General features: G+C 51.8%; 1 long non-coding RNA gene across 1 annotated transcript; it reads right to left on the bottom strand.

The window, feature by feature from the left end:
• Nucleotides 1–239: 239 nt before the first annotated feature.
• On the bottom strand, nt 240–11,869 carry LOC125963013 (uncharacterized). The gene is made up of 3 exons (XR_007474773.1): nt 11,595–11,869; nt 4,802–4,915; nt 240–1,831 (listed from the first exon to the last, which is right to left on the bottom strand). It is a non-coding gene; the product is annotated as an uncharacterized LOC125963013 (long non-coding RNA).
• Nucleotides 11,870–13,865: the final 1,996 nt, after the last annotated feature.

Here is a 13,865-nt window from a genome sequence, read left to right as displayed (position 1 = left end):
GATTTCGGGGCTAGTGCTTCGGAAGCTTTCCCCAGAAAGTAGGCTCTAGTCAGAAGGTTCCCAAGGCTGGCTTCACATTAGAATCACCTGGGGAAGCCTATTAAAATGCCCCAGCCCAGAGGTTCTGTTCTAATTGATCTAGGCTGGAGCCCAAGACTTGGGTGTTTCTAAGGTGCACGCAGGGCAGAGAACCCTTGCTTCAGAGCAGAATTTCTCAACCTTGACACTACTGACATTTTTGTTGTGTGGGGCTGTCCTGTGCACTTGTGGGATGCTTGGCAGAATCCCTGGTCTCTACTTACTAGGTGCCACTAGCAGTTAACCTCCCTCCCCAGTCCCTCATATGTGACAAGCAAGAATGTCTCAAGGCATTGGAAATTATCCCCTGCGGAACAAAGTAGCCCTTGATCGAGAACGACTGCTTTAGCGTCAGGGACAGCTTTGAGGTGGAAGCAAACAACCTCTACAAGGGTGGAGCCTCCTTCAGAGCAGCCCCAGGGTCCTGCTGTCTTCCCCTGAGCCCCTCAGGAGGTCAATGGTGACACAGCCTCTTTGATCCCTTGGAATCTGACCTCATTCTTTTCCCCTGGGGACAGAGAACTAGGAACCAAAAGTCACAGCCTACTTGGGGATCCAGGGACCCTAGAGGGGCCTCAGACTTCCTCTGTGACCATATATGCTTCGAACGCGATTTGACAAACATTTCTCAACCACCTGCCAACCAGTGGCCATTGTGCTGGGCGCTGAGGGCCCAGCAGTGAACCAGACAGACGCTGTCCTTGCCCTCGTGGGGGCACATGGTCTCGAGCAGGGGTCAGGAACCTTTTCCGTAAGGGCCACATAGTATTTATTTGGGGCTTTGCAGTCAACTCTGCCTCTGTGGTGTGAAAGCAGCCTTAGACACTATGTAAGGGAATAGCCATGACTGTGCTCCAATAAAACTTTATTTACAAAACCAGGCAGTAGGCCAGACTTGGCCTGTGGACTGTAGTTCACCAACCCCTGGTCTAGTGGAAGAAACAAATAAATACCCAAGTATGTACAATCCAGGATGAATGATATGATACAGAGATCCACAGGGCAATGGAGGACAGTGGTAGAGGGGGGAGCAGAGCCCACAGGAGGGGCATCTGACCTAGACTGGGGTGGGGGGGGTGGAGAGAAATTCAGGAAGACTCCCAGGGAAGAGGTGACACCTGAGTTACATCCTAAAGGACACATATAGATTGATGTATAACCTGAGATCCAGAGGTTGAGGAGGAGTTAGCCAGGTGAAGGGTGAAAGGACAAGTGCTTGGGTCTGGGCAAGGCTCAGGAGCAGAAGATGGCCTGGCACACTCAACATGGCAGGGAAGGAGGAGAGCAAGGTGAGATCCTACAGGCTCTTGAATTTTATTGTTGACTCCTGGGATTTCTGAGCATGGCAGTGATGTGATCTGATTTGTCTTGGCAAACACTCCTTCTGACTACCTTATGGGTAAACAGGCTGGTGGTGGGGGGCAGAGTGGAAGCAAGAAGAGCGGAGGAGACAACCACAGGCAACAGATGGTGATGCCGAGACCAAGGTGGAAACCATGGAGCAAAGTGGATTAATTCAGCCTGTGTTGGAAGTAGGGTGGGAAGGACTTGGTGGTTGATTGGTTGTAATAGGCATCAGGGGAGAAAGGTGTGGAGGATGCCTCCAGGATTCTGGTGGGGATGTAGTGATGCCATCCATTGAGAGAAGAGACACTGGAAGGAGTGCAGGCTCAAGAGGATGGCGGCTGCTGGATTTAGTTGGGACATGTTGAATTTGAGGTATGTAGGTAGGGGACATCCTGGTGGAGATGACCTGTAGGCAATTAGAAATGCTGTCTTTAAGGCCTTATCATAGATGAGCTCCCCTAGGGTGAGAAAGTGGAAGAGAGAGGGGAGGGGCAGGGAGGGTCTGAAGTCCTGAGAGCCTCCAGTAGGAAAGAGATTATGAAACAGTGGCCAAAGGGTTGAGGAGAAAAGCTGGAGAGTATTGGAGCCCCTTCCTCTCTCTGGTTCTTCTAGACTGCTCCTCAGAGCACTGAAAGGGTTCTCCTCACTCACCTCCAAGATCTCTCTCATTCTGTGGGCACAGCATCTAAGGACACAAGACAAGAGTGCGACAAAGTCTTCTGGGAGCACAGGAAGCCCTTCAGCTTTCAGGAACCAGAAGAGGCATCACAACTTTGAAGAATAAGGAGGTTTTCCACAGGCCCAGGAGGTGAAAAGGGATGGAAGTGGAAGGAGTGGGGCCGGACAGGGTGGGCTAGACATTCCACGCCAAAGGAGCTGGGTGGGAAAACACCCAGAGGCAGGACCACATAGAAACTGCTGTGGAAATCCTGAGCGGCTAGTCTCTCCCAGCGGGGACCCAGGATGCTGGAGGGAGAGTGGGAGGAGGTAGGGTGATGATAAAGAAGACTGAAGGGAGAGTGAGCACCTTGTGAAGTTGAAGCCTGTGTCAAGCCCACAGCTGTGTGACCTTTGGACACGTCACTAAACCTCATCTGCACTAACACTTTCCCATCCCTCTGGGGAGAGGATGGAAGAAAAGCCTTTTAGGCTGTGGCGTTGGTGTGTCTTCAACCCCTAGCTGGTTTTCTAGAAAGATCTCATAGATGGAGAATGTCAAGAAACCCCAGGCAGCAGCCAGATCTGGCCACAGGGTCACTCACGGGGACCCTGGCCCTGCCCCTACTGCCCCTTCCTGTCTTTGATGACAACTAGGTTTCCCAGCCTACAGGAAGGAGCCAGGAGAAAAAGAGACTCTGTACTGGGCTCAGGACAAGCCTGATGGAGGCTTCCCAAGGCATTTTCTATTCCCACCCTTGCCAGCCACCATCTGCATCACTTGGGTAGCCTTGGAGAGAGAAGACAGAAGGAGGGGCCTTCCATTGCCTGGGTGCCCACCGTGGACCTGACCTGGCGCTTTTTCACAGCTGAGTAAATGGCTAGGAAGCCAGGAAGCAGCGGGACCAGGACTGAAACCCAGTCTTCCTGACTCCCAAACCCATGCTTGCCCTTGTCACCCCAGCAACTGCATGAATTAGTTCTAGGAAGGCCTTATCTGTGGCCGTGTGTCTGGAGCAGTCTCTGCTGACTCCCTTTGCTCAAGATGGTCCACGGGTTCCCCTCAAAGCCTTCCCTCTCCTTCCCTTCATCTGACCTGTCCTTCCCTGGCACATACTCCCTGCAGCCTGCCACTCCCTGCGGCCAGTGGCTGCCCACTCCACTAGGACCCAGACAGATGACGGTGGAATAATTGAAGTGTGCTTCCCATGACCTTGAGCTCTGGCATAGCCAACTTCCCTTGTGGTGTTGGTGTTGATGACAGCTGAGTGGCAAGAGGACACAGAGAGACGGGCCACGTCAAAGTGGGCATGGCCAGGATATCCCAGCCTCCTGACAGGGCAGCTGCCTTCCCCTCCTCATGCAGACAGCTGGGAATACCCCCTGTCAAGTGACAGGGCTCAGCCACTGTCCTCCTCCCCCTCAACCAGCCGGGAACACCCGTGCCAACTGATGGGGCACAGTCATTTCCTACTGCCTTAGACAGATCCCCACGTCACCCCTGGGATATAGCCACCTCCTCCTGTTTCTGTTAGGCACCAAGGGATACCTCTGGCAGCCACACACAGACGTACACAACATTGGGGGCTTGCATGCAGAGCTGTGAGAGACACACGGGGCTCCCAGGAACCCTGTGAGGCTATAAAGATACCAGATTCCCTTGGGCTTGTGCACTGATGAACACAATTACCACCAGGCCCACACGCTGGGTCCTCACTGTGGACCACTGTAGCCAGTGCAGGGAGGAGGCTGCCTGAATGTATATGAATAATCCGGACCCCTCCATGGCCCAGCCCACTCTTCCAATTTGGGCTGCAGGTCCATGCGTGCATACACACATCCCCACACGCCCTTGCTCTCAGCTACCTCAACACACAAGTTGTGATGCCAACTCTGGGCAAGGCCCTGGGCTGGGACCTGGGGTAACAGAAAGGAACCAGGAAAGCCCCCCACCCTCACAGAGCTCACAGGATAGGAAAGACCCTCTAGGTGATAAATCCGATGGGAACTTAGGTTCAACTGCAAGAACCATTGCGTGTGGAAGGAGCAAGGTGATATTCTGGCCCTCTGCAGCCTTGCCAAGACCCCACCAAGGGGACTGTGTCCAGTTATAGACCCCACACTAAGGGGTCACAGACCAGGTTCTTTGAGAACAGTCAGAGCTGAAGGGGCTATTTGGTTAGACTCAGGGGAACTTGAACTCTGAGTTCAGACCTCCAAGGGGCTGTCACAGGGAAGATGAGGTGTGTGGCCCCAGGAGACAAAGCTAGGACCCATTGATGGAAGCCATAGGGAGACCGATTTCAGATGAAACTTCTAACAGATGGCTATGCTGAGATAAGACAAAATGTTATTAGAGGAAGCGAGCTTCCCATCATTGGAAGTATGCAAGCAGAATCTAGGTGATCACTGTGTAAGATGCTGCAGAGGGATTCAAGCTCTGGGTGGGGGTTCAGACTAGATGGCCACTAAGGGTACTTCCAACCTCAGGAGCCCATGTCTCTGGGATTCTAATCCAACCCCTTTATGCTACAGATGAGGAGACTGAGGCCCAGAGAGAGGCAGGGTTATGCTCAAGGTCACACAAAGAATTAGTGGTCTCAGAGGACTAGACCCAGAATTCCTCACTCCCCATCTTGGATCCCCCCCACTCCTCAGAAACTTCCTTGGAGGATCCGGAAGCTCCCCTCCCCACCCCACATCCTGGGTGGCCTGATACCCTGTGGTCTTCTTTCCCAGCTCCAGCCTGGGCTCAGCTGATGGATGAGCTCCTGGTTTGACTGCCTCTGGCTCCAGCTCCGGTTCCACAGGTGGACACTCTCGGGCCGGCTGGCTGAAAGGAAATCCACATTTGACCCGGAGCCAGATGTAGAGCAAAGGAAAATGGGGAAACGGGAGATCCAGAGCCTGGAGGGAGACTAGAGCCTGGGGGCCAGGCTGGGACCCACAGACCTTGCCAACCCTTCCGTGCCTAGGTGTTGCTGAGTGAGGCAGGGAGCGTCTTCTGGAGCAGGGGCATTAGAAAGTCCAGTGGGCAATGCTAAGGGCCCCATAGACCCCAGTAGAAATTCCAAAGATATGGGAAACTTTCCTCATTCATTTCAGGCTTCCCTAGACCTCACCCTGGATATCCCCCAGACCTTTCTTCTTTGAACAGAACCCTACAATTCAGTCCTTTCCCTCTGCCTTCATCCTGCCAAACACAGAGGACTTCTGTCCTACCCATCAGGACATGGCAGGGCAACTTGCTAAACCAGGAAATTATATCTGTGGAAGAGGTTCTTCTTCTTGTCATTAAGAATGTTGTGGGCCCTCCCAAAAAAGAATCTATCCATGCATGCAACCCTTCACATTTCAAAAATTAAAAAAACAGAGGTTTGGGATTGGAGAGTGGAAAGGGATTGGCCAAGGTGACCCAATGACAGGATGGAACACTGACCACCCATCTCCTGTTCTGAAGGTATTCTCACACCATCCCTTAGCATGTTCAGGTTAACAAACTACTTTCTGTGTCCTCCTGGGTCCTTTGCACTTACAGATGAGGTAAGCATGATTACCTTCATTTTAAGAAAAAGGAAACCGAAGCCAAGAGACTCTCAGTGACTTTCCAGCTACCTTTCATGAACAACCAATGATGTAACACGTGTTAATTGTGGGGGAGGAGGTACTACGGATGACGACTTAGAAAAGTGACCCTAATAGTGGACTTTCAGGCACCATTTCAGGCCCATGAGGGAGATGTGTGGAGCAGTCATTCCAAAACACCACCCTATAGATAAGAGCCTAAGAATCACCTGAGGAATTAACAAATATATGGTTTTGTGTGTGCATGCACGTGTGCACATATGTATTCTTGGGCTCTGTTCTAAATGATTTTGATTCCATAGCCATTAGGTATGCCCAGGAACCTTTATTTTTTTAATTATTATTATTTTTTTTAGTTTTATTGCTCTTTATGTTTTTTGAATATTTATTTATTTACCTGGCTGCGCCGGGTCTTAGTTTAGGCATGCAGGATCTTCCCTGCCGCTTGTGGGATCTTTGCTGTTGCATGTGCTATCTAGCTCCTGCCTTGGGAGCGTGGAGTCTTAGCCACTGGACCACCAGGGAAGTCCCTATTGTTCTTTTTTTTTTTTTGAATTTTTGAATTTTATTTTATTTATTTTTTGTACAGCAGGTTCTTATTAGTTATCTATTTTATACATATTAGTGTATATATGTCAATCCCTTTATTTTTAACAAACACCTCAGGAGAATCTGACGTGTAGCCAGGATTGGAAGCAACTGCTTTAGGAGAGCCTTACGTTCTAAGGGCAGGGCGGAAATCTCTGGAGGACACATGTTTAAACCCCACTCCTGGTGCTAATATGAAAAAAAGGGTGTGTATGGATATTGGGTAGCTGACAGCAATTTGCCACCATTTCCTCTTTTCTATCAGAGCCAGAGCATGGGAAGCTGGGCTACAGGGGTTGAATCTTGGTTAGTCTAAGCCTATTTGACTCGCTTGGAGGGCTTTTAAAAAATATTGGTAATCAGGCCCCACCTCCAGAGATTAAATTGATCTGGGAGTGCAGTGTGGGTACCGGTAATTTTTAAAAGCACCCCAGGAAATTCTCATGTATAGCCAAAGTTGAGAATACTCCTCTAAGCCAGTCACGGTAATTCCAACCTTTCTACTGTGTGGTTGGGTTCAGCTTGGGCACGTGACACAATTCTGGCCAATGAGAGGCATGGACAGAAAGCTGCTAAAGAGGACATAAGGGAAGGTTGTTATGTCTTCCAGTCTTTGGATTTTGTTCAATTAGAGTGTGATACTCAGAGCTGCCACAACCACCTTATGACCATGAGGAGGCAGACCTAAAGACAAAAGCCAAGGGCTGTGAGAATGGTGGAACAGAAAGATGGGAAGAACTGGAGTTCTTGATTCTTAATAAATCAACCATCAAAGCACTCATCTTTAGGACTTCCCCTGTGGGATAATAAAAGTGCTTATTGTGTAAGCCATTTTGAGTGTGTATTCTGTTACTTGCAGCCAAATGCTATCCCCATTTCATGGGAGAGGAAACTGAAGATCAGAGAGATTAAGTTACAAACCAAGATCACAGAGCTAGTTAGTAGCAGAGCCAGATGAAGGCTATACCCTTTACTACTATCAAATACACACACACACACACACACACACACACACACACACACACACACACCCCAGCCCTCAAACCCTAGGTGGTGTAGTATATTGGAAAACGCATTGAGCTATGAGAGGAGGCCTGGGGTGGAGAGATGGGGATAGAGGCCACTTAGCAGTGATTATCAGGTCAAGCATCCTGTGGGTGTCCCCTGCCTCCCAGCAGGGGGGTGGCAGCTGGTGCCTGTTCTAGCTCCATCAGCCATTAATTAAAACTTGACAAGAAGATTAATACGCAGGGGACAGTTTTAATTAGAGACTCCTGGAACGTTAGAGCTGGCACGGCCTTAAGAGACCAGGCATGTCAGTCTCCTTATTGTATAAATGGGGAAACTGAGGCCCGGAGAGGGGGAGGGACTGGCCTAGGGTTCCTCAGGGAGTCTGTGACTCAGGAGTCCAGGTGCTCTGTGTGACTCCCTGGCCAAGCCTCTTTCCTCTAACCTGGGATGCCTCACATATGGGACAGCTATAATTAACTTATTAGCCCATTCAATTTGTCACTGATTCTCAGGGCCCCAGCAAAGGCCTACAACTAAAGCTCCCTTTTGTGCAAATTCTGCCTGGCTCCAGGGGGTTGATAGGATAAGCACAACCATTGAGGAGCCCAGGGCAGCTGAGTTTGACCACCTACTTCCCAGGGTTCGGCCCGACCAGGGCTCCGCACCTGGGAATAATCAGCACTGAGACATTTCACTTTTTCCTCTTTCACAGAAAGGGTGGAAATATCACTAATCAGTTATCCTAACCTCTCAATTTGCAAAGTGCTGCCTATTATCTCATTGATATTCACATCAACACTGAGCATTAAGGTTTTCTTCCTTTTAAAAATACTTCTATTATTTTTTCAACAAAACATAGTCATTGTAGGAAAATTCACACCATGCCTGTGTATATGGCAAACACTAAAGTTCTCCTCATCCCCTATCTCTCCCCAGCACAACCACTGTTGACAGTTTGCCATCTATCTCTAGACTTCACACACCTGTGCGTACACACACACACACACACACACACACACACACACACACACACACACACACACACAGGTTGCATTTCCCCCTACTGTTATAATCTGCCCCACCTTGACGGGAACTCCAGGGCATAGCAGGGGAAGGTCATGGAGGGACCCTCCTCAGAAGCCTCCTGGAGAATGATTGCCTCTCCTTCATGCAGGCATCTAATCAAGGCCCCCAGGTAGCCCATATGGTGCTTGGTGACAATTTGAAAAAGGTGCCCCTCTGGGTAGACAATTTAGAAATGGGTGCCCCCTACTGAGGGCAGATACCACTCTACACCAGGACACACAGCTTGGCAGGAAGAGCAGGAGCAGAGCACTGGCTCTGTCTTCATGTCCTTTGGGGCATCCCCCATCTCTGCCCCTTTCTGTCCACAGCCACTGTCACTGCCCTAAGTCAGGCTCCCACCACCCCTCCCTGGGATTCCAGCTGCCCTAGCCTTCTCACTAGTGTCCCTGTCTCACATCTGCCCCTCCAAGTCCCCTCCTCACTGCTGCCAGACAGATTGTTCTCAGGCAAAGCAGATTATGTCCCTCCTAGGCTAAGCCCCTCAGTTACTGCCTTTTGCCTCAGGATCAAGGCCATGCTCAAGGGTGGCACTTAAGGACCGTGGCACTAGCTGGCTTGGGTATGAATCCTGGCTCTGCCACTTACCAGCTGATGATCTCGGCCAATCCATTTACCTCTCTGTGCCTCAGTTTCCTTATCTGGAAAATGCTGATGATAATGACAGTATCTACCTCCTGGGATTGGAGGGAGGAGTAAATGAGGTAATACAGATAACAGAGCTCTGGACAGTACCTATGAGCTGAGGCACCAGCAGCGATAGAGCACTTGTGGCTCAGGCCCGAAAGAGGCCTCAGCCTGAGTGGGTCTCAGCCGCAGCTCCATGCAAGTCAGAAAATGGAGCTGGAGGTGGAGGGAGGGAAGGAAAGTGCTGTCAGAGAGCCTGAACATGGCCTCATTTTCAGGGGCTGATAGGAAGATCTGGCCTTGGCTAGGCAGTCCACAGAGGGCAATGGAACTGTAAGCACAGGTTCCCAAGGCCCCTGCAGTCCCTGAATCCGGTCCTGGGAGGGAGAGAAGGAGGCTGGAATGCCCAGGGGCTCCCTGGCACCTCCTCAGCCTCAGTTTCCTCATCTGCAAAATGAGGGTTCAAATTACTTCATGGAGTAGCTGTGAGATTAAGGGAATAATGCAGAGAACCCCCCAGCATAACACTTGGAGTGTCACAGGTACTCAAGAAACCCTTGGGGATGGGAGAAAAGAGGAGGGTGCAGACGCCTAGGCCGGAGCAGAGAGCCCAATGCTTCCTGTCCATCCACCAGCTCCATAGGGGGTGACAAGATGGGACACACCCCAGGTACTGCAGGAGCATTGCTGGGCTTCTGTTGGAGCCAGCGTGGTGAGGGAGAAGGAGGTTTGGCCGCACCCCAGTGCCTATCAGGCATTGGAATGAGGGCGGCCAGGAGCCTCACATCTCTGAGCCTCAATCCCCTTAACTGTAAAGTGGGGATAATACCACCAGGCACCACAGGGTTACCGTGAAGCTGAAATAAGCTAATGAACAGAAAACCACATCATACAGAATGTGGGCAGTTTTCGGTTTATCATCTATGGAAGAATCAATTTAGAATCAGGGTTCAGAGCCCTGGCTTTGGAGTAAGACTGATTTAGGTAAAAGTCTGGGTCTCCCCTTCCTAGATATATAGTCTTAGGCAGATCACTTAACTTTCCTTGGTCTCAGTTTCCTCATCCGTAAAATGGGAATAATAATAGTGCCTACTTTACGGGATTTGTGAGGAAATTCACTGAGATCATTTCAATACACTTCGCAACCCATGTAAACATTCAATACACGTTATTTTTTAAGATAATATTATTCCTCAAGGACAGAACCCAGGTCTTCAACGTCTAAATTTCTGTCTCCAACCTCACCATTTAGCCCCAGTATACTCGATCTGGTACTCGATAAACCCATGTTAGCTAAGAAGTCCTTAGCTCTCAGCCATTTTATGGCATAATGGACTATCAAACCTGGAGGAACCATTGAATATTCATTATTCTAACCACTTCATTATACAGATGGGAAAACCGAGGCTCAGTGAGCGGAAGTGATAGGCCTCAAACAAAGTACATGAGTGTTGCATCTTAATCCAGAGGCAAGGTCTCCTGACCAGACTCCAACACCCCATGCCCACCAAGGTAGCCCCTTCTCTGGAGTTCTTTCTAAATGTGAGAGATGTCCCCCAAAGGCAGGAGGACACCTGCTATGGCTTGCCCAGAATCCTGCCAGCTTAGGACCTCTTCATTCCACTTTGCTGGACTTGCCCCAGGCCACACCTAGCTGGTGGCCTATCCCTGCCTCCGCCTGCCCTCCCTCCACTCTGAGCTCTTCGGCAGCCTAGGCCGGGTGGTCCGTAATTGCTTCCTGTCCTCACAGGCTCTGTTTGTTTGCTCTGTGGCTGCTTCCTCACACCCCAGCACACCGGAGGCGCTGACCAGCAGTGCAGGACTCCTGGGGCCAGGCCCCCAGCCAGCTCTCAGATGTTGGGCCAGCCCTCCCCAGACCTACCACCTGGAGCCCAGGAACCCAGCAAGGCCCTGGAGACACCCTCCCTCAGCACTTCCCCCAGCTTCCGCAGCCCGCCCCCGCCCCCCAGCAGCTGGTCCTGCCCCCAGCTGGGGGAGAAGCCAAAAAATCAACAGGTGGCGGTCCAGGGTGAAGCCCTGGTAGGACTTGGGCTGAAGGGGACGAAGCCCCCCTTGCCCTAGCCCACCCCCACTTGCAGCCCCTGCCCAGAGGGACTTGGACATTAGGTCCCAGTGACACCACCTCACATCTAGACTTTGAAACTCTGTTGAGGTTGGAATGTGTGTAGGGGAGGAGGTTGGCGGGGTGAGGGTTACTAAGTTTGACCCTGAAGGTCTCTGAGTCTAGGATACAACAACTCAACGCAGTGAAATAATAGACCTGGGCTTCAAACCTGCCCCTTGCTGTGTGACATTAAGGCGAGTTATTTAAATTTTCTTAGCTTCCATTTTCTCCTCTGGAAAATGGGGCTGATACACTCTACCCCCTGCCCAGGATTGTTGTGAGGTTGACGGGAGCCATCCTGTGCACACTGCTTGGTAGGTGGGGTGGGTGGGGAGGGTGACCAACTGGTTTACCTGGGACTGAGGCATTTCTCAGGATGTAGAACTTTTAGTGCTAAAGTCTCCACAGTCCTGAGCAAGCCAGGATGAGCTGGTCACCCTCAGAGCAGGTGTTAGGTGAATGTTCGCTCCTGAAAGCAGACCCCACCGCTTACCTCTGAAGACCCTCTCGCTTCTCCAAATAACTCCACGGCACTTGATATTCCTCAAAGCGTCTTCTCCCAGATCTGCCCTGATGCTTCTTCAGGAAGCCTCCCGGACTCACGTCATTCAGCACCTTCTTCTGCTTCCCCTTCCTCAGCAGTTGCGTCCACAGCCTCTCCCATGCTATCGGGCCTTCTCTCCTTCAGCCCCTCTGCCACTGGAACCCATTGTCTCTCCTCTGGACTCTTGTACCAGCTTCCCCTCCAAGCCCCCCGCATCCCATCTCATCCCCGCCCCCAACACCCACCCTCAGACAAATGATCTCTTTTCCACTTTGTTGAGGCTCCCAGCCCCACCCATACCGCCACACACAAGCACCGTTCACCATACACATCCCAGGACACCCACGCTGTCTGAGTCTCAGTACGAAGGATTTCAGGTTGATTTAGGAACCTTTTGACAGTGGGATAAGGCCTCAGAGGAGTTGAGAGGGGGAGGTCGATAAACTTTTCCCCTGAGGGTAGGGATTTTAAATATAGAACAATTGCACAGGGCTGGGTGTTGTCTGGATACAGAGGCACGGCTGCGATGATCTCTAATGGGTTCTTGCATCTACTGCATTGTTTCCAAGGTCCCTGGGGTTGTTCCCGTTCCCAAAGCCCCTGCCCTTGAGGCCTACGCAGGCCAGGCCAGGAGAAACAGAACTGAATTCCACTTAGTTCGCTCCAGGCTGTAGATACTGCAGGGAAGTGTGTGCATTGTGTGTGTGTGTGTGTGTGTGTGTGTGTGTGTGTGGTGGGGGGAGTCGGTGGTGAGTGGGCAAAGCTGGGTGAGCAGTCCCTTGTGGTCTGTTCCTTTTTTCCAGCTAGGGAGACACTGTGCGCTGGCTGAGGGTCTGGGAAGGCAGGAGCATGAGCATGGAAAGGACACTGCCGTCTCCTTGGGGCCCCTGGCCGCCAGCTCACACTGCCCCTCCTCAGCCCCCGAGGAAAGCGCTGTCAGCAGAATTCCTCACATCCTGCTGCTGGGGCCATGTTTATCCAGTATAGCAAACCTCCCCAGAAGTGTCTTGTGGCAGCCTCAGAAACCCAGACTCAGAGCAGGCCCAAGAGCATGAGGGAGGGAGGCCCGAGGGAGAAGCTGAGAAAGAGACAAGAGAGTGAAGCTCAGAGATGGAGGGCAAGAGACATAAGCTAAGAGGGCACCCCTCTGGGGCAGCAAGATGGTGATGCAGCAAGATGGAGAAACAGGCAGGACTCAGGGGCTGAGATGGGAAACCAGACTGTGAGGGAGAACGGGGGCTGTGCAAGAGAGAGAGATGATGACAAAACCAAGACGGCAACAGAAACGGAGCCAGGTGTAGAGCAAAAAAAAAAAAGGAGGAGAAGGGAGAGGGAAATAAAGGGGATGGGAACAGAAGGAGTGGTGGGAAGACAGAAACAGGACTGCGGTGGTCAGAGGGCTGGGCAGGGAGGGGAGCAAAATGCAGCACTGGAGGCGGCGGGGTGGGCTGGATGGGGGCGGCCACAGTGCCCCCTCCATGCACAGACATACGGCCAGCCCAGCCCCAGCCAGGGCTGTTTGCAGAAGGAAGCCAGCTCTGTGGTCAGGGCGCCCCAGGCCCGGCGGCAGCCGCCCCCTGCACTTAATGAGATTCTTGTTCAGAACTGCGGGAGATGGGGCCGGGCCACAGAGGCCCCGCAGCGCCTCTGCTCTCACCCGAAGGGAGCCTGGGCCGGGGCTGGGGCCCGAGAGGCGGTAGGGGCTGTGCAGGAAGGCAACCAGACAAAGCCTGGCCGCTGAGGCTACCAGGCCTCAGGAATAGAGGGAATGGCAATGGCAGAGAGGCCTTGCAGCCTCTGCAGAGCTCTGGGGAGGAGGGTGCATGGGAAAGGGCCAGGGCTGGCCAGCAGGAAGAAGGCCTGGGTTCTAATCTTGACTCACTCTCCAACCCTGGCTGGGTGACCTTGGGCAAGTGCCCTCCTTCCTCTCTGGACCTCAGTTTCCCCATTTGTCCCCATGAAGGACCAACTCGGGCAGGTGCGGACCGTGGAGAAGCAGCGTATGTGCCCTGGCTAAGAGGGCAGCTGCCACTCACCTCCAGCTGTAGCCTTGTGAGAATGTGGACCTGGTGTTACTAGATCTTCAGATTTTTTAGACGTTATAAATCTGGATTTCTATGTAAAGCTCTCCTGAATTTTAAATGATGGCAGCTAATTTCTTCTCAATGTAGGTACTGCATGAGCCAAAGAAAACACTCTGAGGGTCTTAAGTGGCCCATA

This window comes from Orcinus orca, chromosome X, assembly GCF_937001465.1.
Source record: "Orcinus orca chromosome X, mOrcOrc1.1, whole genome shotgun sequence".
NCBI classification, from domain to species: Eukaryota; Metazoa; Chordata; class Mammalia; order Artiodactyla; family Delphinidae; genus Orcinus; species Orcinus orca.
The sequence above is the reverse complement of the archived record's forward strand: the minus strand, read 5'-3'. Positions and strand labels throughout refer to the sequence as shown.